The sequence below is a fragment of the Globicephala melas genome, chromosome 17, assembly GCF_963455315.2.
Source record: "Globicephala melas chromosome 17, mGloMel1.2, whole genome shotgun sequence".
Lineage (NCBI taxonomy): Eukaryota > Metazoa > Chordata > Mammalia > Artiodactyla > Delphinidae > Globicephala > Globicephala melas.
Genome location: NC_083330.1, coordinates 73018799 through 73044859, shown reverse-complemented (window position 1 = coordinate 73044859; position 26061 = coordinate 73018799). Strand labels below are relative to the sequence as shown.

General features: G+C 46.0%; 1 long non-coding RNA gene across 1 annotated transcript in view; it reads right to left on the bottom strand.

Annotated features, from left to right (window-relative positions):
* Nucleotides 1-26061, bottom strand: part of LOC115863263 (uncharacterized) — a 444238-nt gene that overhangs the window by 371981 nt on the left and 46196 nt on the right. The window contains exon 3 of the long non-coding RNA XR_009559441.1: nt 24416-24515. This is a non-coding gene — a long non-coding RNA (uncharacterized lncRNA). The remainder of the gene's footprint in view (nt 1-24415; nt 24516-26061) is intronic.

Here is a 26061-nt window from a genome sequence, read left to right as displayed (position 1 = left end):
TGTGAGAAAAAAATCTTTAAAGCTTCAAGAAGGGATTTTAAAACATCTGTATAGATGAAAAGAAGCAAAAGTTTAACCTTCAAGGAAAATAAAAGAGAACATGAACTCTATACTTGAACACATACAATACAAAAAAAAGACTGAGCCCGGGATTGCAAATGTATGAACTTGACATCCATTGTTCGTGCAGCATAAAAAGGATTATTTTCATCTGTGCTGGTAGAGAATGAATGCATCAGATGATTTCTAAAATCCGTCCTCATCCACAGCACTGCCAGGGACCCTGAAACCCATTATTAGAGACACTTCATTCACTTATTCATTTATCAATTCTGTCTCCCATCAACTCTCTCCACTCATTCATTCATCTAAATATCTGTTCTCAAGTAATTACACATGCCAGGCACTGTGTTACCCGTTGAGAGCACAGAAATTATTGGCAACCCCATTACACATACAGAGTGAAACAAGCATGTACACATAATCACAAAATGAAAATAAGTTTTATCTATAATATGCTATAAAAGCAATAAAAAAAAGTAAGACTCAATTCAAAGATACACATGTGTCATGAGGTGGCAATGAGAATTCACAGAATCAAAAAGCCTTGACATTGCCTGGGGATATTAGAAAAGGTATGTGGGGGAGGGGTGGTAGTCTCTGAGCTGTAGTAGTAAGACCAGCAAACCACGAAAAGAAAGTATCATGGACATTTTCAGCCCCCAGTAAAAAATGAATTATGCAAGAGGAATAAACCAGGTCATCCTAACGGCCCATTCATGTATTTGCTTCCATAATTCTTTAGTTTCCCTGACTGCTTTCTAGGTCAAGGCTGTGAAGGTGTAAAACACAGGACAGGTAGATTATATAAACGGTTGGAATGGAAAAGGCTTTAAGCATTACCTGTTCCAACCTTGTCTTTTTCAGATCAGCAATTTCGGGCTCAGAGAGATTTGCCCAAGACGGCACAGACGGCACAGCAAATTAAGACCTAGAACCTGGGTGGGATGAATTGGGAGATTGGGATTGACATATATACACCAATATGTATAAAATAGATAACTAGACTCTCCCTCTTACAAGAACACCAGAATCACAACTAACTGCTGAGCAATCATCGACAGGAAGACACTGGAACTCACCCCACATCCGAAGACAAAGGAGAAGCCGCAATGAGACGGTACGAAGGGCGCAATCACAGTAAAATCAAATCCCATAACTGCTGGGTGGGTGACTCACAAACTGGAGAACAATTATACCACAGAAGTCCACCCACTGGAGTGAAGGTTCTGAGCCCCACGTCAGGCTTCCCAACCTGGGGGTCCGGCAACGGGAGGAGGAATTCCTAGAGAATCAGACTTTGAAGGCTAGCGGGATTTGATCGCAGGACTTCGACAGGACTGGGGGAAACAGAGACTCCACTCTTGGAGGGCACACACAAAGTAGTGTGTGCATCGGGACCCGGGGAAGGAGCAGTGACCCCATAGGAGACTGAACCAGACCTACCTGCTAGTGTTGGAGGGTCTGCTGCGGAGGCGGGGGGTGGCTTTGTCTCACCATGAGGACAAGGACACTGGCAGCAGAAGTTCTGGGAAGTACTCCTTGGTGTGAGCCCTCCCAAAGTCTGCCATTAGCCCCACCAAAGAGCCCAGCTAGGCTCCAGTGTTGGGTTGCCTCAGGCCAAACAACCAACAGGGAGGGAACCCAGCTCCACCCATCAGCAGACAAGTGGATTAAAGCTTTACTGAGCTCTGCCCACCAGAGCAACACCCAGCTCTACCCACCACCAATCTCTCCCATCAGTAAACTTGCACAAGCCTCTTAGATAGCCTCATCCACCAGAGGGCAGACAGCAGAAGCAAGAAGAACTACAATCCTGCAGCCTGTGGAACAAAAACCACATTCACAGAAAGATAGACAAAATGAAAAGGCAGAGGGCTATGTACCAGATGAGCGAACAAGATAAAACCCCAGAAAAAAAACTAAATGAAGTGGAGAAAGGCAACCTTCCAGAAAAAGAATTCAGAATAATGATAGTGAAGATGATCCAGGACCTCAGAAAAAGAATGGAGTCAAAGATCAAGAAGATGCAAGAAATGTTTAACGAAGACCTAGAAGAATTAAAGAACAAACAAACAGAGATGAACAATACAATAACTGAAATGAAAACTACACTAGAAGGAATCAATAGCAGAATAACTGAGGCAGAAGAACAGATAAGTGACCTGGAAGACAGAATGGTGGAATTCACTGCCACAGAACAGAATAAAGAAAAAAGAAGGGCTTCCCTGGTGGTGCAGTGGTTGAGAGTCCACCTGCCGATGCAGGGGACACTGGTTTGTGCCCCGGTCTGGGAAGATCCCACATGCCACGGAGCAGCTAGACCTGTGAGCCATGGCCACTGAGCCTGCGTGTCCGGAGCCTGTGCTCCACAACAGGAGAGGCCACAACAGTGAGAGGGCCCGCGTACTGCAAAAAAAAAAAAAAAAAAAAAAAAGAATGAAAAGAAATGAAGACAGCCTTAGAGACCTCTGGGACAATATTAAACGCAACAGCATTCACATTATAGGGGTCCCAGAAGGAGAAGAGAGAAAGGACAAGAGAAAATATTTGAAGAGATTATAGTCGAAAACTTCCCTAACATGGGAAAGGAAAAAGCCACCCAAGTCCAGGAAGCGCAGAGAGTCCCACACAGGATAAACCCAAGGAGAAACATGCCAATACACATAGTAATCAAATTGGCAAAAATCAAAGACAAAGAAAAATTATTGAAAGCAGCAAGGGAAAAATGACAAATAACATACAAGGGAACTCCCATAAGGTTAACAGCTGATTACTCCGCAGAAACTCTACAAGCCAGAAAGGAGTGGCATGATATACTTAAAGTGATGAAAGAGAAGAACCTACAACCAAGATTACTCTACCCAGCAAGAATCTCATTCAGATTCGATGAAGAAATCAAAAGCTTTACAGACAAGCAAAAGCTAAGAGAATTCAGCACCACCAAACCGCCTCTTCAATAAATGCTAAAGGAACTTCTCTAAGTGGGAAACACAAGAGAAGAAAAGGACCTGCAAAAACAAACCCAAAACAATTAAGAAAATTGTCATAGGAACATACATATTGATAATTAACTCAAACGTGAATGGATTAAATGCTCCAACCAAAACACACAGCCTTGCTGAATGGATACAAAAACAAGACCCATCTATATGCTGTCTATAAGAGGCCCACTTCAGACCTAGGGACACATACAGACTGAAAGTGAGGAGATGGAAAAAGGTATTCCATGCAATTGGAAATCAAAAGAAAGCTGGAGTAGCAATACTCATATCAGATAAAATAGACTTTAAAATAAAGAATGTTACAAGAGATAAGGAAGTACACTACATAATGATCAAGGGATCAATCCAAGAAGATATAATGATTATAAATATATATGCACCCAACACAAGAGCACCTCAATACATAAGGCAACTGCTAACAGCTATAAAAGAGGAAATCAAAAGTAACACAGTAATAGTGGGGAACTTTAACACCTCACTTACACCAATGGACAGATCATCCAAAGTGAAAATAAATAAGGAAACAGAAGCTTTAAATGACACAATAGACCAGAGAGATTTAATTGATATTTATAAGATATTACATTCAAAAACAGCAGATTACACTTTCTTCTCAAGTGTGCACGGAACCTTCTCCAGGATAGATCACATCTTGGGTCACAAATCAAGCCTCAGTAAATTTAGGAAAATTGAAATCATATCAAGCATCACTTCTGACCACGACGCTATGAGATTAGAAACGAATTACAGGGGAAAAAGCGTAAAAAACACAAACACATGGAAGCTAAACAATACGTTACTAAATAACCAAGAGATCACTGAAGAAATCAAAGAGGAAATCAAAATATACCTAGAGACAAATGACAATGAAAACACGATGATCCAAAACCTATGGGATGCAGCAAAAGCAGTTCTAAGAAGGAATTTTATAGCTATACAAGCCTACCTCAAGAAACAAGAAAAATCTCACATAAACAATCTAACCTTACACCTAAAGGAACTAGAGAAAGAAGAACAAACAAAACGCAAGTGAGCAGAAGGCAAGAAATCATAAAGATCAGAGCAGAAATAAATGAAATAGAAACAAAGAAAACAATAGCAAAGATCAATAAAACTAAAAGCTGTTTCTTTGAGAAGATAAACAAAATTGATAAACCATTATCCAGACTCATTAAGAAAAAGAGAGAGAGGACTCAAATCAATAAAATTAGAAATGAAAAGGAGAAGTTACAACAGACACCGCAGAAATACAAAGCATCCTAAGAGACTACTACAAGCAACTCTATGCCAATAATATTGGCAGCCTGGAAGAAATGGACAAATTCTTAGAAAGGTATAATCTCCCAAGACTAAACCAGGAAGAAATAGAAAATATGAACAGACCAATCACAAGTAATGAAATTGCAACTGTGATTAAAAATCTTCCAACAAACAAAAGTCCAGAACCAGATGGCTTCACAGGTGAATTCTACCAAACATTTAGAGAAGAGCTAACACCCATCCTTCTCAAACTCTTCCAAAAAATTGCAGAGGAAGGAACACCCCCAAACTCATTCTAGGAGGCTGCCATCACCCTGATACCCAAAACAGACAAAGATACTACAAAAAAAGAGAAAATTACAGACTAATATCACTGATGAATATAGATGCAAAAATACTCAACAAAATATTAGCAAACAGACTCCAACAGGACATTAAAAGGATCATACACCATGATCAAGTGGGATTTATCCCAGGGATGCAAGGATTCTTCAATATATGCAAATCAATCTATGTGATACACCATATTAACAAATTGAAGAATAAAAACCATATGATCATCTCAATAGATGCAGAAAGAGCTTTTGACAAAATTCAACACCGATTTATGATAAAAACTCTCCAGAAAGTGGGCAGAGAGGTAACCTACCTCAACATAATAAAGGCCATATATGGCCAACCCACAGCAAACATCATTCTCAATGGTGAAAAACTGAAAGCATTTCCTCTAAGATCAGGAACAAGACAAGGATGTGCACTCTCACCACTATTATTCAACATAGTTTTGGAAGTCCTAGCCATGGCAATCATGGAAGAAAAAGAAATAAAAGGAATACAACTTGGAAAAGAAGAAGTAAAACTGTCACTGTTTGCAGATGACATGATACTATACCTAGAAAATCCTAAAGATGCCACCAGAAAACTACTAGAGCTAATCAATGAATTCGGTAAAGTTGCAGGATACAAAATTAACACACAGAAATCTCTTTCATTCCTATATACTAATGATGAAAAATCTGAAAGAGAAATTGAGGAAACACTCCCATTTACCATTGCAACAAAAAGAATAAAATACCTAGGAGTAAACTTACCTAGGGAGATAAAAGACCTGTATGCAGAAAACCATAAGACACTGATGAAATAAATTAAAGATGATACCAACAGATGGAGAGATATACCATGTTCTTGGATTGGAAGAATCAATACTGTGAAAATGACTATGCTACCCAAAGCAATCTACAGATTCAATGCAATCCCTATCAAATTACCAATGGCATTTTTTACAGAACTAGAAAAAAAAATCTTAAAATTTGTATGGAGACACAAAAGACCCCGAACAGCCAAAACAGTCTTGAGGGAAAAAAGCAGGGCTGGAGGAATCAGACTCCCTGACTTCAGACTATACTACAAAGCTACAGTAATCAAGACAGTACGGTACTGGCACAAAAACAGAAATATAGATCAATGGAACAGAATAGAAAGCCCAGAGATAAACCCATGCACCTATGGTCAACTAATCCATGACAAAGGAGGCAAGGACATACAATGGAGAAAAGACAGTCTCTTCAATAAGTGGTGCTGGGAAAACTGGACAGCTACACGTAAAAGAATGAAATTAGAACACTCCCTAACACCATACACAAAAATAAACTCAAAATGGATTAGAGACCTAAATGTAAGACCGGACACTATAAAACTCTTAGAGGAAAACATAGGAAAAACACTCTTTAACATAAATCACAGCAAGATCTTTTTTGATCCACCTCCTAGAGAAATGGAAATAAAAATAAACAAATGGGACCTAATGAAAGTTCAAAGCTTTTGCACAGCAAAGGAAACCATAAACAAGACGAAAAGACAACCCTCAGAATGGGAGAAAATATTTGCAAACGAATCAACAGACAAAGGATTAATCTCCAAAACATATAAATAGCTCGTGCATATCAATATTATAAAAACAAACAACCCAATCCAAAAATGGGCAGAAGACCTTAATAGACATTTCTCCAAAGAAGACATACAGATGGCCAAGAAGCACATGAAAAGCTGCTCAACATCACTAATTATTAGAGAAATGCAAATCAAAACTATAGTGAGTTATCACCTCACACCAGTTAGAATAGGCATCATCAGAAAATCTATAAACAACAAATGCTGGAGAGGGTGTGGAGTAAAGGGAACCCTCTTGCACTGTTGGTGGGAATGTAAATTGATACAGCCACTATGGAGAACAGTATGGAGGTTCCTTAAAAAACTAAAAATAGAATTACCATATGATCCAGCAATCCCACTACTGGGCATATACACAGAGAAAACCATAATTCAAAAAGACACATGCAGGCTTCCCTTGTGGCGCAGTGGTTGAGAGTCCACCTGCCGATACAGGGGACACAAGTTTGTGCCCCAGTCCAGGAAGATCCCACATGCCGCGGAGCGGCTAGGCCCGTGAGCCATGGCCGCTGAGCCTGCGCGTCCGGAGCTTGTGCTCCGTAATGGGAGAGGCCACAACAGTGAGAGGCCCACGTACTGCAAAAAATAAAAAAGACACATGCACCCCAATGTTCATTGCAGCACTATTTACAATAGCCAGGTCATGGAAGCAACTTAAATGCCCATCGACAGACGAATGGATAAAGAAGATGTGGTACATATATACAATGGAATATTACTCAGCCATAAAAGAAACGAAATTGGCTTATTTGTTGAGACGTGGATGGATCTAGAGACTGTCATACAGAGTGAAGTAAGTCAGAAAGAGAGAAACAAATATTGCATATTAACGCATATATGTGGAACCTAGAAAAATGGTCCAGATGAACCGGTTTGCAGGGCAGAAACTGAGGCACAGATGTGGAGAACAAACGTATGGACCTCAGTGGGGAAAGCAGTGAGGGGGTGGGGATGGTGGTGTGATGAATTGGGTGATTGCGATTGACATGTATACACTGATGTGTATAAAATGGATGACTAATAAGAACATGCAGTATAAAACAAATTAAAAATTAAAAAAATAGGTAACTAATAAGAACCTGCTGTATTAAAAGTAATTAATTAATTTTTAAAGGACCTAGAACCTGGGTTTTTCTAATCCTCTAGATGCCTCCCACTGAGAGAGCATAGCACTGTATAGGAAGAGCCTTCACACGCTCTGATAAAGCAGGTATTAACATCTCCATTTTGCAGACTGTCTATAGGACAGGTAGCGACTTGTCCAAAATCACACAGCAGAAGTTCCAGGCAAAAGCAGCGCTAGCTAGACCCCAGTGCCCTGACCCAGGCTCCAGAGTGCTTGTCGTTATGCCATGCTGCCCCCTAGAGGCAAGAGCTTAGAGCAAGGGGACCGAAGGAAGGCAGGCTGTCTCGGCGAGGGCAGGACCACAGTGGGGAAGGAGGGATGCTCAGAGAGCATCCTCAAAGGCACATTTCATCTACTGCTCAGCCTAGCTGGGGACCACCTTAGTTCTGCCTCCCGCTGCTGCCTGCACGCTTAAAACTTCCTGCACGTCCCTCCAGGGGAGACTCTTGTAAGTTATACAATCTGATGTTGCTAACCTAAAATTGAGACTGGAAATAGGTGCACCTTGCGCGAGAGGGATCATTTTCCATCCTCCTCATGACGAGCATATGGAGCGAGGAAGGCAAATCCCTTTGAAATAGTTGGCAGCAACCTGTGGGTTCTCACAACAAATCTATGAATCTTTCAGAGCATAGGCAAGGTGGTGTCGATCCTGCAGGTATCATCCACGCAAAAGCAGGTACAAGGGAGTCGGGATGCAGCTAATCATCGGCCCCATCCCATTCGTTATTGATCATTTTTATGTGACATTATACATTGTAAGTCTAACTGTTGGTAGCAACCATCCTTTTGAATAATGCATTGTTACAGAGCAGAAGGAGACAATGGAGTGACCCAACTGCAGACCAATCGCGCCGCCTAGTGGTATACTAAAAGACGACAACTTCATCTCCCCATCATCCGAGACTCAGAATGCACAAGAGACCGACCTCATTTTGGTGGGAAATCGAACTCTAGAGAAAGGCCCACTGCTTCCCAGACCTAATAGTTCCACCAACATCTTCATAGTCCTGCTGTGTGCCAGACACCAAGCCACGCTTCACAGAATCGATGATGAGTAGGACATGGCCCCCGTCTCATGGGAGAAGAGTGATATGACACAAAGGATTCAGCAGGATCTGGTAGAAGCTAGAAGAGAGAGCCCACAGTGCCTGACAGTTTGTAATCAGGTCAACCCCTCTTTAGCACTCCTGCCCCTTTTTTCCACATGTTCAAAATTACTTCCTCTCTCTGGCAATTCTGGGGAGTAAATTATATCCATCAGGATAATTCTTGATAGAGCTCGTTTTAATCGTCCAAAGCACTTGTTCTTAGCTTTTCTGAGTTCACATACTGAGAATCTGGTGAAGTCTGTGGGTTTGTGCTTCCAGAAAATGCACCAATGTTACAGGTAGCAACATGCTGCATGTAACTTCAATCTAGAGTTTTTCAGGCTCTGTGATGCTCCTCCAAGCACCCAACTAAGAGAATCTTCCCTCCTGATGACTTGGAAATCTGTGCTTTAGAGCAAAGTGGGAACTCTTTCTACTTCAGTGAACTATGTCATTGACTTAAATGCAGTTCATCAGTGAAATAAGAGAACTTATGGAGGGCCCAAAACATACTCAAAAAACTCCCTTACAAGTTGGCTAGGGACACAGAAGTATAACCTATAGCCCCTCCCGCTGAGAGTCTGGATACCACAGATGTTCAGGGCCCAGGCTTTGTGTTCACATGCTGGCTTCAGCCTCAGGACAATCAGTCAACCTCTCTGAGCCTGGGTTTTCTCATCTGCCCAGTGGGAATAATGATTGTAAGTTCCTCACACAGTGCTAGTTAGAATTAATGTAAATCACAGTGGCTGACAGATACTCAAAGCTTAGACACTGGCTTTAATTGTCAACATTATGATTAGGTTGAAATAATTCTTTAATCCATCCAGTGAAATTTTAGCTATTACTCACTGTTTACCAGGTGACTATTACTAACTACTGGTGACAGATTCGTTCAGATATTGTGTAGCTAGTTCCAAAGTTTTGTCCAAGGACAGTCACAAGGCATTGCACAGTAGCTTGTTAGGTTACTTCTATGTCTTGGCTATTGTAAATAGTGCCGCAATGAACACTGTGGTGCATGTATCTTTTTGAATTATGGTTTTCTCTGGATATATGCCCAGGAGTGGGATTGCTGGACCATGTGGTAACTTTATTTTTAGTTTTTTAAGGAACCTCCATACTGTTCTCAGAGTGGCTGTATCAATTTACATTCCCACCAACAGTGCAGGAGGGCTCCCTTAACTCTGCACCCTCTCCAGCATTTATTATTTGTAGACTTTTTGGTGATGGCCATTTTGACTGGTGTGAGGTGATACCTCGTTGTAGTTTCGATTTGCATTTCTCTAATAATTAGTGATGTTGAGCATCTTTTCACATGCCTGTCGACGGCCCACCTTTTAATTCAAGATGCAGCAAACAGCAGCACACAGGTACATCTGGACAGGGCCTTGCCTTTGTTGGACCATATAGCTCTGGTTTTCTGTACCAGCATTGTTTTTTCAACTTCTTGTGGGACACAGCTGAGGACTAACTCAGCCACTCTGGTGCATGTGCAAAGCTGGAAGGTGCACATGGATGTCCCCTGTGTCTACTCTTCATGAATGGGAGGTGATAGCCAGTGATGAAGACACTCATTCTCATCTCTCAGGTAGAAAATTCCAGAATGCATTCAGCACAGTTCTCCTGAGAATCCTCAGCAAAGCCGAGCTCCAGGTGTCCACAGCATCAAACAGCTCGGCTGCTCACTTGCTCTGGTTTCCTCTTTCCCTGTTTCAAGTCTTCTCAATCCCCCGTCTGCTTCCTTGGGATCACTGTCCTGAAGAAACTACACGTGCACAAGCTCAGGTCAGGCTCTGCACTGGAAGTCCAAGAAAAACATTCAGATGATGGTGAACACATGCTCCTGAGTCGGTGTAACATTTTTCGTGTCATCAGAAAGATCTTCTAGGGTAAATGTCATCCTTCAAAGGCCGGATTATTGCAGGGGATCCTATGCTAGGTTCTCAGCTGCCTCTGTTTCCCTAGTACAATCAGTCTGCAGGAGACCATGAGCAGACATGTCCAATGAGAAGACAGAGATGAAAGAAAATGCACGTTCATTCTGCTCCCTTTGCATGGGGGTTGAGGTGGGGGGTGGGGGGAGTCTGTAAGCACTGGCCCTTCCCCGCGTCACTAGCCTGGGATAGCCCTTAGCCCCTCTTCACGCAAAACCCAGCCTCATAATAAACACAGAAGCATCACCCAACTAGCCTCTCTCCCGAGTTCCCTAACCAGCGTAATGCCGTGCACTGTGCAAAACCTTGATGGGTCGAAGTGAAAAAAAAAGTCATTTTATCTTGCCGTAATGTTAAATGTGAATCTGATCAAACCTCTATATCTAATTACCGCTTTATAGGAAATATGGAAGATACAGGAATATGTTAGGGTACAGTCCATCAAATCCAGAACATGGAAAAATCTAAACGATAAATGACTTGATTTCTTTAATAAGAAATTGACAAGAGTAAGAGAGAGCAAAAGAGTGAGAGACAGAGAGAAATTATCCGAGATTAAATGAAACTCAGAAACACACCAAACAAATACAATATATAGACTTGTCCAAACAAAAGCAATTGTGAAAAGATTTTTTAGTCCATCAGGGAAATTTGAAACCGCTCTGCATATTTGATGCTATTAAGGAATTATTTTTAAGTTTTAGGAGTGATGATGGTATCGTCATTATATTTTTTAAAGACTTTATCTGTTACACATACTGAGTCATTTATAGATGAAATAATTTGCTGTCTGGGATTTACTTTAATATATCCCAGCATGGGGTGAAAGACACAAAGAGGGATGGAGTACAGATAAATGAGATTGACAAAATTGTGATAATTGTTGCAGTTGATTGATGGGTCCATGGGAGTTCACTACACTTTTCTCTCTGCTCTCATATAGATTTGGGAATTTTCCATATTAAAAAAAAAAAAGAAATGAAGTGGGTGGAGGGGAGGAAGGAATAGAGAGAGACAGACTGAGAAAGCTGTCATTTTAAAACTATAACAAAACAAAAAGAGACTCACAGATACAGAGGACAAATTAGTGGTTACCAATGGGGAGAGGAGTGGCAAGAGGAGCAGGATAGGGGAAGGGGATTAAGATGTTCAAACAAATAAACATGAAACACAAAAGACACAAGGATGTCATGTACAGCCCAGGAAATATAGCCAATATTGTGTAATAACTTTAAATTGAGTATAATGTATAAAAAATATCAAATCACTAAGTTGTACACTTGAAACTAATATTGTAAATCAGTGATAGTTCAATTAAATAAACAACCAAATAAATATTTAAATAAAACTAGAAGAGATTTTGTTGTTGCTTCTCTAAAGATATCTTGATAGTACTTTTGGTAGCGAACTGCCACCAAATGATAATAGCAAAATAATAATAATAATAGGGCTTCCCTGGTGGCGCAGTGGTTAAGAATCCGCCTGCCGATGCAGGGGACATGGGTTCGAGCCCTGGTCCAGGAAGATTCCCACATGCCGCGGAGCAACTAAGCCCGTGCGCCACAACTACTGAGCCTGCTCCCTAGAGCCCGCGAGCCACAATTACTGAGCCTACGTACCACAACTACTGAGCCCACATGCCTAGAGCCCATGCTCCACAACGAGAGAAGCCACCACAATGAGAAGCCCGCACACCACAACGAAGAGTAACCCCCACTCGCTGCAACTAGAGAAAGCCCGTGCGCAGCAACAAAGACCCAACGCAGCCCAAAAATAATTAATTAAATAAATAAATTTATATTAAAAAAATAATAATAAAAGCAATCGTGACGGTGGTGCCCGTGCTAAGGTAGGCCCAACACCCTATTCTGGAATGGGCTGGGAATGAGGAGCCCGACTGCTCCAGGAAAAGACGTCAGCGGTTGTCCTCATGAGGTTGTCCTTGCTACCAAAAGTACTATCAAGATGCCATCTTTACAGAAGCAACAACAAAATCTCTTATAGTTTTATTTAAATATTTATTTATTTTGTTGTTTATTTAATTGAAGTATCACTGATTTACAGTATTAGTTTCAAGTGTACAACTTAGTGATTTGATATTTTTTATGGATTATACTCTATTTATTTATTTAGTTTTGGCTGCGTTGGGTCTTCGTTGCTGCGCGCCAGCTTTTCCCTAGTTGCAGAGAGCCGGGGCTGCTCTTCGTTGCAGTGTGCAGGCTTGTCATTGCAGTGGCTTCTCTCTTTGCGGAGCATGGGCTCTTGGCACCCGGGCTTCAGTAGTTGTGGCATACGGGCTCAGTAGCTATGGTGCACGAGCTTAGCTGCTCCGTGGCATGTGGGATCTTCCTGGCCCAGAGCTTGAACCCATGTCCCCTGCATTGGCAGGCAGTTTCTTTACCACTGCGCCACCAGGGAAGCCCTCAATTTAAAGTCATTATGAAATATTGCCTATATTCCCTGGGCTGTACATGACATACTTGTGTTGTCTTCATTAGGAGAAGTGTCGTATCTCTTCTGGTTCTGACTCAGTTTGCATCTGGACCCCACTATCCCTGAAATGGTTGTTTGGGTGAGATGGGTGTGTGCCCTCTTCATGCCACTCTCTGCAGAAGATAAGCGAATAGAAAAGATGACAGCAGGAAGGCACTGGCTGGAGGGTTCTGGAGGAAATCTGCCAAAGGGTGAGAGGACAGAGGTGGAGAACTTCCTGGTTGGTAAATTACACGGAAATGACTGGGTATTCATAGTTCAGTTCCCTCCTTTCTTCCTCTTGGGAGTGAGCTCAGGGATTTGAATCAAACTGTGAGGCCATGGGGAGCCACTGAAGGATTTTAAGCAAATAATGGGGGCTGTATATCTTTTCTCTCTCTTACCTTCAGCCCTTTGCATCTTCTGTTCCTTCTGCCTAGAATGCTTGTCCTCTTACTCTCCACCTCTTCTTTTTTTTTTTTTTTTTTTTAATTTATTTTTGGCTGCGTTGGGTCTTCATTGCTGCACACAGGCTTTCTCTAGTTGCGGTGAGCAGGGCCTACTCTTCATTATGGTGCGTGGGCTTCTCATTGCAGTGGCTTCTCTTTGTTGCAGAGCACGGGCTCTAGGCACGCAGCCTTCAGTAGCTGTGGCTCATGGGCTCTAGAGCGCAGGCTCAGTAGTTGTGGCACACAGGCTTAGTTGCTCTGTGGCATGTGGGATCCTCCCGGACCAGGGAACAAACCCATGTCCCCTGCATTGGCAGGCAGATTCTTAACCACTGTGCCACCAGGGAAGTCCCGCCACCTCTTCTCTTAATTAACTTCCACTCATTGCTAAGGACCCAGCTGAAATGACACTCCGTCCAGGAAGACTTCTCTGACTGTTAGCAGCACATAGAACCTACACTGCACCCTAAGTCCATGTTTACTTGTCTCCCCACTAGACTGAAAATCCATGAGAACTGAGACCACCTGCCCTGTGCACCCCTGCATCCTAGTCCCTAGCTCCCTGACACATCATAGTCCTGAATTAATCACTTCAATATGAATTATTAAGTTGACTCTGTATTATCCCAACAACACGCATAAGGATGGAGCTGGGGTCAAAAGTCCTCTACCAAGAAGGATGGACAGGAGGTGATAAGGATGGGAGACCAAACATAGAGCCTCTCCCAGTAGGTGCTCTGTCAATGTCCACTGAATTGGAGTCTGACTTCCTTTCTTTGTTCTTCTGCTCCAAGCACCAGTCATAAGCTTCTTCCTCAAAGAAGGTGTCCTCAAGCTGGCATCCGTTATACCTGTGAGAATCTTCTGGCCCCTAAAAAATAAACGATGATGGGACGAGTTTTTGCTGTCGAGGGGCAGAGTCTGGTGGGGACGGGAATACACTGCGGTGGGTGGGATGATTTTGCCCAGCCCACATTCTCACCCCCTTTATTCTGATCCATTCATTCATCCAACAAATACTTACTAAGGGCTACCATGAATGTCGTACCGTTTAAATTCTGGAGATAGAGCAAGAAACAAAACAGGCAGAAATCCCTGCCCTGTGGAGCTAATACCTAGCAGGATAGAGATATTGCTTTAAAAAAAAATAGTAAAGAAGTGAACGATTTCATATTTTTGGACAGTACAAGTGCCATGGGGGAAATAGAACCCAGTAACGGAGGATCACACACCAGCGAGGGTTGCAGTTTTACCAGGGATGAGCAGGAAAACCCCACTGAGTGCTGGTGTCCGATGAAGGATTGGGGAGGAGGGGTTCCTGGTGAATGAAACAGCTGGTGCCAAGTTCTGAGAAATCGCAGGGAGGCCAGTGTGGCTGGAGGGGCGTGGTGAGTGGCAGAGCGAGCAGATATGAGATGGGAGGGGAACGGCCAGGTGGGTGGGACCTGGGACCTGTTAGGGCTCTGGCGCTCGCTCCACGTGGCCTAATGGGAGTAGTGACGTGCCCGACTCACTGTTTACAGGAAAACTGTAACTACCATCTTGAGAATAGACAAGAGAGGGCAAAGAGAGGCGGGGGCAGGCTGGGCGCTGACAGGAGCCTCTAAGGGAGAGGGGGCGGGGTGGATGGGGGAGGGGCCAGTGGAGGATTCCCTGCTGGATTAGGTCTGAAAGCAGAAGGGATCTCAAGAGGTCTGAACAACCAGATGGTGGTGCCAGTAACTGAAATGGGGGGATGTGTGGGTAGGGTGGCGTGGCGGAGGACTGAAGTAGAGCATTGGGCTGGTTAAACCTATGTCACTGGCTCCTGGGGCCTCCGCCTCTCCTGTGTGGTCCTGTGAGCTCCTGGTCATGGTGAGGAACAGGGTAGTCATGTGACCCGGGCTGATAAAGCCTCCATTACTGGCTCGGAGATGGGGTCCAGCCCAAGGAGGGCCGGTCAGTCTTCCCTGGGATTCATCTGCAGATAGAAGAGACCTCTGTTTATGAGGGGCCTAAACTGGGAAGCTGTGAGCCCAGGGCTGCCAAAAGCTCTCTAGCCTGACCCACAGGGAAAGAGACAGAGAATAAAATCAGGAGACAAGCAGAACAAAGAGGTGAAAAGAATCCATGACGTCTTTTGGACGACCTCTGGATCCTTGCTGCGGAGCACAGGCTCCAGATGCGCAGGCTTAGTAATTGTGGCTCACGGGCCTAGTTGCTCCGCGGCATGTGGGATCCTCCCAGACCAGGGCACGAACCCGCGTCCCCTGCATCGGAAGGCAGACTCCCAACCACTGCGCCACCAGGGAAGCCCTTTTGTCCCTGTTTTAAATCCTCTTGCCCCAGATATAGCCCTAGACCCTTCCTCTTGACTTGTACAGAGAAACGTACTTGCGGAAGGCGTGGGGCTTTCTTGCAGAATGTTTGAATATGTGAGGAGAGAAGAAAGGAGTGATTGCACCAGCACAATGCAAATGACTTAGATTAGTTCTTCCTAAAAATGGCTTGGGAGGATGACGTCAGTGGGGATGAGGTGGAGTGAGGCCCTTCAAAAATCCGCTCCTCCGTAAACGCAACAATCTGGGAAACAGTTGTTTCAGAAAAAAAGGCTAAGTCCGTTCTTTTGAAAAAAAGTGAGCCATGTGGCGTCTTCACTTGCCGTGTTCCCATCCTTCCTCTCCAGCTTCACAACTGGCTTGAAAACCACAGCCCTAAGTCACAGTGGAAACCAGCAGCCTGTGGAGGGGGGCAGGGTGGACTGAAGCCCCTCCAAAGCCCCCTTCTCCAAGCATGGTCACTCCAGGACCTGTCTGGCTGTTTGCTGGAAGTCTCCACTTTCACGGCCTATCTTTATTTGACCTGACTCAGAGCTCACCAAGTGGGAAGAGACTTTTTCCAGGGACATTTCTGGGAAACACTTCATGGCAAATGTTCCACGTGACAGCTGCCCAAGGAGGGTTGGGGAAGCAACCAGCTGACCAAACAGGGGAGTGAGATGTTCATAGGTGGCTTTGGAAAGTTGTGACACAACTCCTAGGAACCTAGAAGGTCACACGTGCGCACAGGGCTGTGCTCAGGCTCAGGAAAGCCCCGGGAAGGCCCTGAGCACACCCCTCCGGCTGCCCTCGTGGTTTTGTGCAAGCAGGAAGTGAAGGCCAAGGCAGACTTGTTACCTGTGTGAATGGGTGTTGAAGGCAGGTAGCACACGCACACACAAAGCCCTTTGGCATAGTCTGGGTGACTTACTGGATGGACCCGGCATTTCAGGAAATAACTGTCCAGTTATGAGCACACAACTAAGCTAAGCAAACAGAGACTTCAGTAGCCACAAAAAACAGACAGAATAGATGACAACAGCCAGGCCAGGCTGAGAGCATCAGGCCAGCTCCTGGATGTCAGGGACCACTTTTCTCTTTCCCAGTGTCATCTAATAGCCAGCCTGTGTTCAGTTAACCACAAATGTCTCCAAACGCGTTTTTCCAGAGTCTGTATATTCAAATCACCCGTTCGGGTGGATGGATGCCTCTCTGGGCTGACTGTATCTCATGATGTCAGGCCATGTTCTAGGACTTTACAGGCATTATCAAATGTCATCTTCACAGCAGACCGAGAAGGCTGTCATTATTCTATTGTATTCCCACGAACCAGTCCCATTCTGGGCAATAGCAGAGCAGCTCTTAACCACATCACGTGCAGAAACTCAGCTAACGCTCACAGAGCTGTCTATGAAAGAGGTACCGTCATCTCCACTGGACAGAGGAATAAACTGAGGTGGACAAAGGTTAATCACTCAGGTCTCCCAAGCACTCAGTACATTAGCTGGCCCTGCATCAGCAGCAGTCGCGACAATTGCTTCTTCTCCAGCAAAGCTCAGCAAAGGAAAAAGGTCAGAATAGAAACGTATGTCCGGGCTTCCCTGGTGGCGCAGTGGTTGAGAGTCTGCCTGCTGATGCAGGGGACGTGGGTTCGTGCCCCGGTCCGGGAAGATCCCACATGCCGCGGAGCGGCTGGGCCCGTGAGCCATGGCCGCTGAGCCTGCGCGTCTGGAGCCTGTGCTCCGCAACGGGAGAGGCCACAACAGTGAGAGGCCCGTGTACCGCAAAAAAAAAAAAAAGAAACGTATGTCCCTACACACTACCATATATAAAACAGATAAATGACAAAGACCTACTGTATTTCACAGGGAACTATGGTTATGTAGTAACCTATAATTCTTTTCCTATAATGGAAAAGAATCTGAAAAAGAACACATATATATGCATATAATGCTCTATATATAACTGAATTACTTTGCTGTACACCTGAAACTAACACAGCATTGCCAATCAACTGTACTTCAATTTAAAAATTTTTTAATTAAACATAGGGAAAAAAAGAACTGTACGTCCCTTTTTGCGGGAATTGTGTCTCCCACATCCCTCTTGCAGGTACAAGTGGCCACATTTGGTTTGGTTCTAATTAATGTTCTTCCCCTCTATCAAACACAGAGGGACTCAGTCTGATTCTCCACCTTCCAGAAGCTCCTGGTGTGCCTGGGAAGACAGGGGAATACTCACAGGTACCTCGAATTCAAGGCAGAAGCTGAAAAGCCCAGCATATAATAGTAGTTTCTCAAAAGATAAGTGAAAAATGCGTGGATGAGTAATAAGGACTGAGTAGGCAGAAGTTACTTGCGGATGGAAATATAGGAGAACATCATGGAAAAGACAACATTTGCCGGGTCTGTGAATGGTAGGTACACGGAGTGAAGCACAATAAATAGGTTGGTTACTTAGTAAACAGTAGAGAACAATGGAGCGTTTTGTTTGGGACCTGTGGGAGTGTTATTTCACTTTGAGCCACCGGAGGGCACTATAACATGCATTGGGATTTAGGGGAAGAAAGTTGGTTTTGGTTTTGGTTTTGGTTTTTCTCTACCAGTTGTCAGCAAGGTCTTGTAAGTTTCTAGCTGCTGGGAACTTCGCTACTTCTGAGTATTGCTAGTGTCCCTGCGCGTGAAAGGGTGTTGACTGAAGTGTGAGGCTGTAACATTTGTAAGGAGAGATGACAGAGGATTTTTTTCCAAGTTTGACCTCGTCATGCTCCCTTCCTTCCCCCGACGCTCCTAGTAAGAGGGTCCAGAACACCCAGGCCAAGCACCCTGTTCCCTCTGCCCAGATTCCCCCAACCCTTTCTCCTCCCCATCTTCCAGGACCACCTTCTCTCTGAGTCCCCATAACCAGACAAACTTAGTGGTTCCGTTAATATTTATTCCATTGGATTGTATTCGTGTTATTTTTTTTTTTTTTTGCGGTACGCGGGCCTCTCACTGATGTGGCCTCACCCGTTGCGGAGCACAGGCTCCGGACGCGCAGGCTCAGCGGCCATGGCTCACGGGCCCAGCCGCTCCGCGGCATGTGGGATCTTCCCGGACCGGGGCACGAACCCGTGTCCCCTGCATCGACAGGCGGACCCTCAACCACTGCGCCACCAGGGAAGCCCTATTCGTGTTATTTTAATTAAGATTTCTTAACAGTCAGAAAATTACTCTTATTTTCCAATTTGTCTCAGGTGCATCACATAAAAGACCAGAGGCTCGTTTACCTTTGTCCTGTACCCTTCGGGGAAGCTGACTTTCAACCTCTGCTGACCAGTGCTGGGCCAATACTCTCCTTGTGTCCCTACAGCAGGAACTGCTGGAGGCCGGGGATGCGCCCCAGCCCACTTTGTATCATCGGTGCCAAGCAAAGTGTGGGGCCGTGGTCGGTGCCCAAGGACGCTTGCTGGATGAAGAACAAGAGGATGAATGGAATGGCTGTTCTCGTTCCATGACCAGAGCTCTAACCATGAGGCCGCACTACTGGCCTCTGAGGCTGACGCATGCACCACAGCAGAGGGGCTGGTGTCAGCAAAACGGCAGCATTTCATGCGATCCTGTCCCTCCCGCTCTCACAGCCTCTGTGGCTTTCTAACGCACTTAAATGAAATCGTAGCGCCTCACCGTGACCTACGAAGCCCTGCGTCCCAGCCTCTTCCCCTACCTTATCTCTGCCGCACTCCTCACCTGCCACGCTCCTGCGACACAGCATCTGTCCACACACACCCATCCTGCCCTCACAGTGGGGCCCTGAGCCATGCAGCTTCCTCCCCTTGGAACACCCCTCCTTCTAATTGCCCCACGGCTGGCTCCATTTCGACATTAGGATCTCAGTTTCAGTGTCACTTCTCTGAGAGACCTCATCCGGTCATCCAACTCGAAACAGACACCCATCACTCTTGAACACGTGAGCCAGTTGTAATGCGCTGTATAGCGTCCACCCGGGGTTCTATATGTTGATTCGTTTATTGTCTGATTCATCAAGTAGATGGCAAGATCCAGAAGGCCAGGTGTATCCCCAGCGCCCAGCACAGAGCCCGGCTCAGAGCAAGCTCCTATGTGCCAGGCAGATGCTCCTGAGACGAAGACTACAACTGCCCCCGGACCAGACCCTCTGCTTTCCCAGCCTGCACCCTGCTGACTCCAGACTCTGCCCTTCGACCACAGCGAGGAGAGCCACACAAGAGGAAGAAGGCCAAGGTTCAAGAAGAAGTGAGTCTCTGCTGACACAGAAAACAAACTCCTGGTTACCAAAGGGGAAGGGGGGTGGGGGGAGGGATAAATTAGGAATTTGGGGTTAACATATATGCACTACTATGCACAAAACATATAACCAACAAGGACATACTGTATAGCACAGGGAACTATACTCAATATTATGTGGACCCCTATAAGGGAAAAGAATCTGAAAAAGTTACACACACACACATATATGTATGTATAACTGAATTGCTGTGCTATGCACCTGAAACTTAAGTGATACTGTAAATCAGCTATACTTCAATTTATAAATTTTAAACAAAAGGGCTTCCCTGGTGGCACAGTGGTTAAGAATCCACCTGCCAGTGCAGGGGACACAGGTTCAAGCCCCGGTCCGGGAAGATCCCACATGCCGCAGAGCAACTAAGTTCGTGTGCCACAACTACTGAGCCTGTGCTCTAGAGCCCAAGAGCCACAACTACTGAGCCCTCGTGCTGCAACTACTGAAGCCCACGCACCTAGAGCCCGTGCTCCGCAACGAAGAGTAGCCTCTGCTCACCGCAACTAGAGAAAGCCCGCGTGCAGCAATGAAGGCCCAACGTGGCCATAAATAAACAAGCAAACAAACAAACAAATTTATTTTTTAAAAAAAGAAATAAAAAGAATCCGCTTGCCAGTGTATGGGACACGGGTTCAATCCCTGGTCTGGGAGGATCCCACATGCCGTGGAGCAACTAAGCCCGTGTGTCACAACTACTGAGCCTGTGCTCTATAGCCCACGAGCCACAACTACTGAAGCCTATGTGCCTAGAGCCCGTGCTCCACAACAAGAGAAGCCACCGCAATGAGAAGCCCGCGCACCGCAACGAAGAGTAGCCCCTGCTCGCCAGAACTAGAGAAAGCCCGCGCGCGGCAACGAAGACCCAACGCAGCGAAAAATAAATAAATAAATTTATAAAAAAAAAAAAAAAAGAAGTGAATCCGGAGAAAAGTACAAGCCGACCAAACAGGGATCTGGGATTTAAGAGCCATCAAATGCACCACGTAAAGCTCTCGGAGTTGCCTGGACTCCCCAAGGTGAGCAAGAGGCAGAAACGAGGAGGAGTAAGGAACAGAAGCATGGGTTCTAGAGAGCATGGATTTGATTCCAGCTCCTCTGCTTACTAGAGATGACCTTGGACAAGTTACCTCACTGCCCTGTGCCTCTGTTTTCTCATCTGTAAAATGGAGAGGATAATCATAATATCTGCATCGCAAGGTTTTGGTGAACTTAAATTACTTAATGCTTTTAAAGCAACGACATACAGCAAGCATGTTAGCTGTTATTATTAGGCCTACTTGCTCTCTTATACCAAGAGGGCTTTTTTGTGTATGTCTCACTAGCAAAGCTGTCAACTCAGAGAGGGCAGCGGGGGTGACGGTGCCCCCTTCTTCCCGGCTACCCGGCACTTTCCATCCCATGAGAATAAGTGAGGTCTCTCTGGTCTCCAATGAAAACCAAGGGTTTTTGGATTCGGGGGCCTGCCAATCCAGCTGAAGGCGCTGGGTTCTGCTTACACACGCTTCTGTTTCATCTCCTCTTCGTTTCCTTAGCTTTAACAAGCCGTTTGCAAGTCCCCTGTTTCCCAAAAGGAGCTGCTTCACGAGAGTGGGCTGGACCCATATGCAGGAGACGCGGCTCTGCGAAAACGTTAAAATAGATGCCTTTCCTTTTAGGTTATTTCTGCTTCCCCACCCCCTCGTGAGCAGCGTCAGTCCGACGCGAGGCCCCCCGGAAAAGCTCTCTCCAGGAGGCATGTAATGGATGTCCCACGGAACTGCCAATATTGCAGCCGGTTTCCAAGGCCAACTGCCCTCTATCCATCAAAGCAGCCCTGAGCCAGACGTGCATTTGCGAGGAAGACCCTGAGCCAGACTCTCCCGAGGGTCTTCTCAGAAGCAGCAAAAAGAGAGCCGCTGCTGGAAGAAAATAAAATGAGAGAAACGAGGAAGGAAATGAAGCCACTGGGATCCATAGATACACCCCCACGCAGGCCCCTCACCACCTTCACCAAACCCGGCCCCCACGTAGGCCCCTCGCCACCTTCACCAAACCCAGCCACACAGCATCCTGCAGTCCCCGCAAATGAGCTTTCCAACCACCTCCTCCCAAGGCGGGCAAAGGGAGTGGAGGTCTGGGTCGGAGGTTGGAAGGCTGTGCAGCCACAGCTGTGTGGGTGGCTGTCCTCAGGGCCAGGCTCCTTCCTGCGGGGAGGCCCATCGGGCCGGTCTGCCGTCCCCTCTCATCCACCATTTCCACGCCCGCCAGGCAGGCAGGGCACACGTCCTTCTGGGGAGGCTAACAATGAAGAACAAGGCCACTAAACCCATGCCTGTGGGATCCACGCAGGCATTTCCTCTGGGGCGATGGAGCCCAGCTCTTCTTGAACCGAGCAGACAGCCGGAGGGGAGGCAGCATCTGAGCTCGCCCCCAAGGAGCTATCTGACCTCCAGGAGCGCTAAGGATGCTGCACTGAACTTTCCAACCTCGCGTTCTCACTGAGCCCCATGGCCCTGTACCTCTGCATTTACAGATGACCAAGCCGAGGCTCAGAGAAGCTGGGGAAAGCGCCCAAGGTCACTGCCATAGGGAGTGGCGGGGACTGGGTTGGAAGCCGGGTCCTCAGGAACCTGCCACCTCCCATGCTCTGGCCGCTGCCTCCGAGCCTGGATTCCTGTCTGTGCAGCTGGGGGAACAGCAAGGATGCAGGTAACACAGGGAAGCACCTGACACGGGTGCCCCCCCGTGAGTTCCCCAGCCGCACGGCAGGACAGACACTTCTGCTTGTGCCAGCCCCTCCTCGGCTGGTCACCGGCCAGAGTGTGTCCTCCCTGGAGAAGGCGTCCCTCACTCATCTCTGTGTTCCTTCTGCCCCACTCAGGTCTCGGGTGTGATGGGCACACAATCAGTGCTTCTGGGGCTGAACTGAATTCGCTGGGCCTACCGTAGGTGGGAAAGGTGGGAAGGATGAGATCTCTGCTGAGGCGCATGATAATACTAAGGCCCCGGTCTCCTCAAGCCCAGCGGAAAAATGAAAAGATGAAATCGAGGCAGATGCCGGTCCCAAAGCGATCAGTGCCTCCCAGCTCTTGACTCGCTCGGGCAGCCCGGCTGCAGCGCGAGACGTATTTCCTCTCTTTCCTTTGGGAAAGAGAGCAGCAATCTGAGGTTTGGCTGGAATCAGGGGCTTCTCCACTTACGTGCTTATTTGTATGGAAAATTCGGAGTAAAGCTGCAAGGCCCCAGGAAGCTACCTCTGGAGTGACTTGAGACCACAAGTGACGGAATGACTTCCAGAGGTGAATACCCCCAATTGGTAGATGATGAAAGCCAGCCGAGCGATTCCTACAGTCACCCAGCAAAACCCCTGGCAGACAAGGAGGGGAAGTCACGCTTCCCCCCCTCACGTACAGGCTCAGCTTCATTCAGGAAGCTCCTCGGGGCTCTTCATCCACGCCAGGCACCAGGCTGAGCGCCGTGGGGAAAGCAGAGGCGGCGATACAGTGGGAAGGGCAATGCTGGAGCCTGGAGTCTGGGTGTGAATCCCAGCCCTGCCACTTTGTAGTTGCAGGACTTCGGGCACATCGCCCCAACGCTCAGGGCAAGTCCCCTCTTGGACCAAGTGAGTCAGGGGGCTCGGGGAGCGGCAGTCACATGTTCCATGTCATGTAGACCCACTGGAGCAACTGTGATCAAACAACATCTGTTCTCAACTCTGTTCTGTAGACCAATCACGTTCCTGGAGGCACAGGAGAAACCAGGAGGGTTTGCTGGCACTGATTTTATATCGATGAGCATTCCACCAAGAGGTGTATGTAGAAAAAGGAGACCCTCGGCTATGCAGGATGGTGGGCTCCGAGGCTGCTTTCTCTGACCTTTTGTCGGATGCCTACCCTTCGTTCGGGTGAAACACACCTGGTTCAGGGTAAATATATCTGGCTCAGGTTACCTAAGGGAGTTCTTTCACTCAGAAATCCTTAAGACAAAAATAATAGTAATAATAACTGAGAATAGCAGAACACACAGTGTGATGAACTGTATACAGTTTGTAAAACAGTTAACGTACAGAAAGTGTTCAGAAGTTGATAGGCAGCACTTTGCAAATAACAGAATGTGTGTGGGGTTCAATCCAGCCCCTTCTCCCTACAGAATGGTAAGAGCCCCAGCTGAGCATGAAGACGAGGACGCTTGCCGTCCTGCTTCTGCCCAGCTCGTCTTCTCATGAGGTGTGACCAGATGGATGGTTCTCCAAGGGATGGAGCTTCTCTAGAACAGCACTGCGGTGAGGTATGCGTGTTAGAGATACCCACATGGGGTGTAAATCCAGATGATTTGAGGTTGTTTGGTCCAGCCTGAACCACAGTTATCTTATCTATAAAATGGGCATAAGCATACCTAGCTCACAGGGCTGTAGAGAGAATTCTAGGAAATATACCAAAAGCACTCAACACATATAGACGTTCTCAAAATATGGAAATTAATCTTACAGTCTGTCAGTGGAGAGGCCTTCCAGGAGCAGAGTCTTCTTAGCTTTGCAGAGTCAGAAACATGATTTTGTCAGTCCGTGGAGAGTTTAAACCACATACCCTGAAACGGAAACATAAATCAATTTATTCATTTACGTTGAGAAATCACTGCCATGGTGTATTCGTTTCCTCTTGCTGCTGTAACAAATCACCACAAATTTAGTGGCTTAAAACAACAGAAATTTATTATCCTACAGTTCAGTAGGCCAGAAGCCTGGCAGCCGTCTCACTGGGCTAAAATCAAACTGTCAGAAGGCTGCGTTCCCGTGGAGGCTCTAAGAATCTGTTCCCTTGCCTTTTCCAGCTCCTAGAGGTGGCTGCATTCCTTGGCTTGCTGCCCTCTTCCTCCATCTGCAAAGCCAGAAACACTGGCTGAATCCTTCTCACATCTCACATCACTCTGACCTCACGCTGCTGCTACTGCTTCCCTCTTCCACTTTTAAGGACCCTCGTGATTACATGCGGCCCACCCAGATAATCCAGGATAACCTCCCTATTCTAAGATCAGCTGATTAGCAACATTAATGCCATCTGCAACCTTAATTTGCATTTTCCATTTAACATAACAGTCACAGGTTCTAAGAATTAGGACACCCTATGTCTTTGGGGGTGGAGACATTATTCTGCCTACCACATATGGGAACAAGAATACTTGAGTTCATATAACCAGTACGTTATTTCCCTGTAGACAGGTCTACCCAACAGGCTTGGTGAGCATGAAACGGGAGCCACGATGGTGTCAGACTTAACACAGGTGTCCACCTCCACCATGGACATGGCTTAACCAATGGACGCAGGTATGACTCCTTCCCTGATGAGAGCTGGGCTGGTCCTGACAGAATTTGCCTCTATGACTCCCTTTTCCATTCCTCCAAGGCTGAGTAACCACCAACACCACCACCAGGAGCTAAGGCTGCCTACTTATGGACATGCTTTTTCTTTAGCGGATGATACTGAGGTCTTAGGTGACCCGGATGTCTTCATGCTTAAATGGCCACATTTTGCATCTCTGTTGTAATCCATTATAGGAGGGATTTAGAGTTGAATACTCTAAGTGTAAACTTATCTCCAAGTTCTTAGGGAACTTCAAACTATGTCCCCCAAGCGCTCAGGACAAAAGGAACCCAATCCTCTGGGTGCTCAGAAAGGCCTTCTTAGTGTCAGCAGCACAGTGATGTACTGGAAGGTAAATCAGACGTAGCTCCAGGTGTGAGCCATCACATCCCAAGACCTTCAAGAGAGGCTCAGGGCTTCAGAGGAGAAAGGGGTCTGTAAGCTGGAGGGAGTTGACAAGAGGATCCAGAGCTGTGGCTTGGCTGTTTCAACACTAACTGAATCATTGGACTGTGGAAGGCTTTGTACTGTGACCCATTTTCATCATGCCCAGACTTGATTGTGGGCAATTTTCCCTTAATTTTAAATACTAACCCAAAGGGAAAAGAACAAGTTGTTTGTTCTTATGATCACACAGTAGGTATGAAACCATATGCTGTTTTTCAGTTGCCAAGATTCTTAATTATGTTCTTTATGTTCTGCATAATGACGAGCATGTACTGGGTGGTTTTTTAGGATCACTGGGGTGGGTGTTATCTTTTATCAGGTACCAA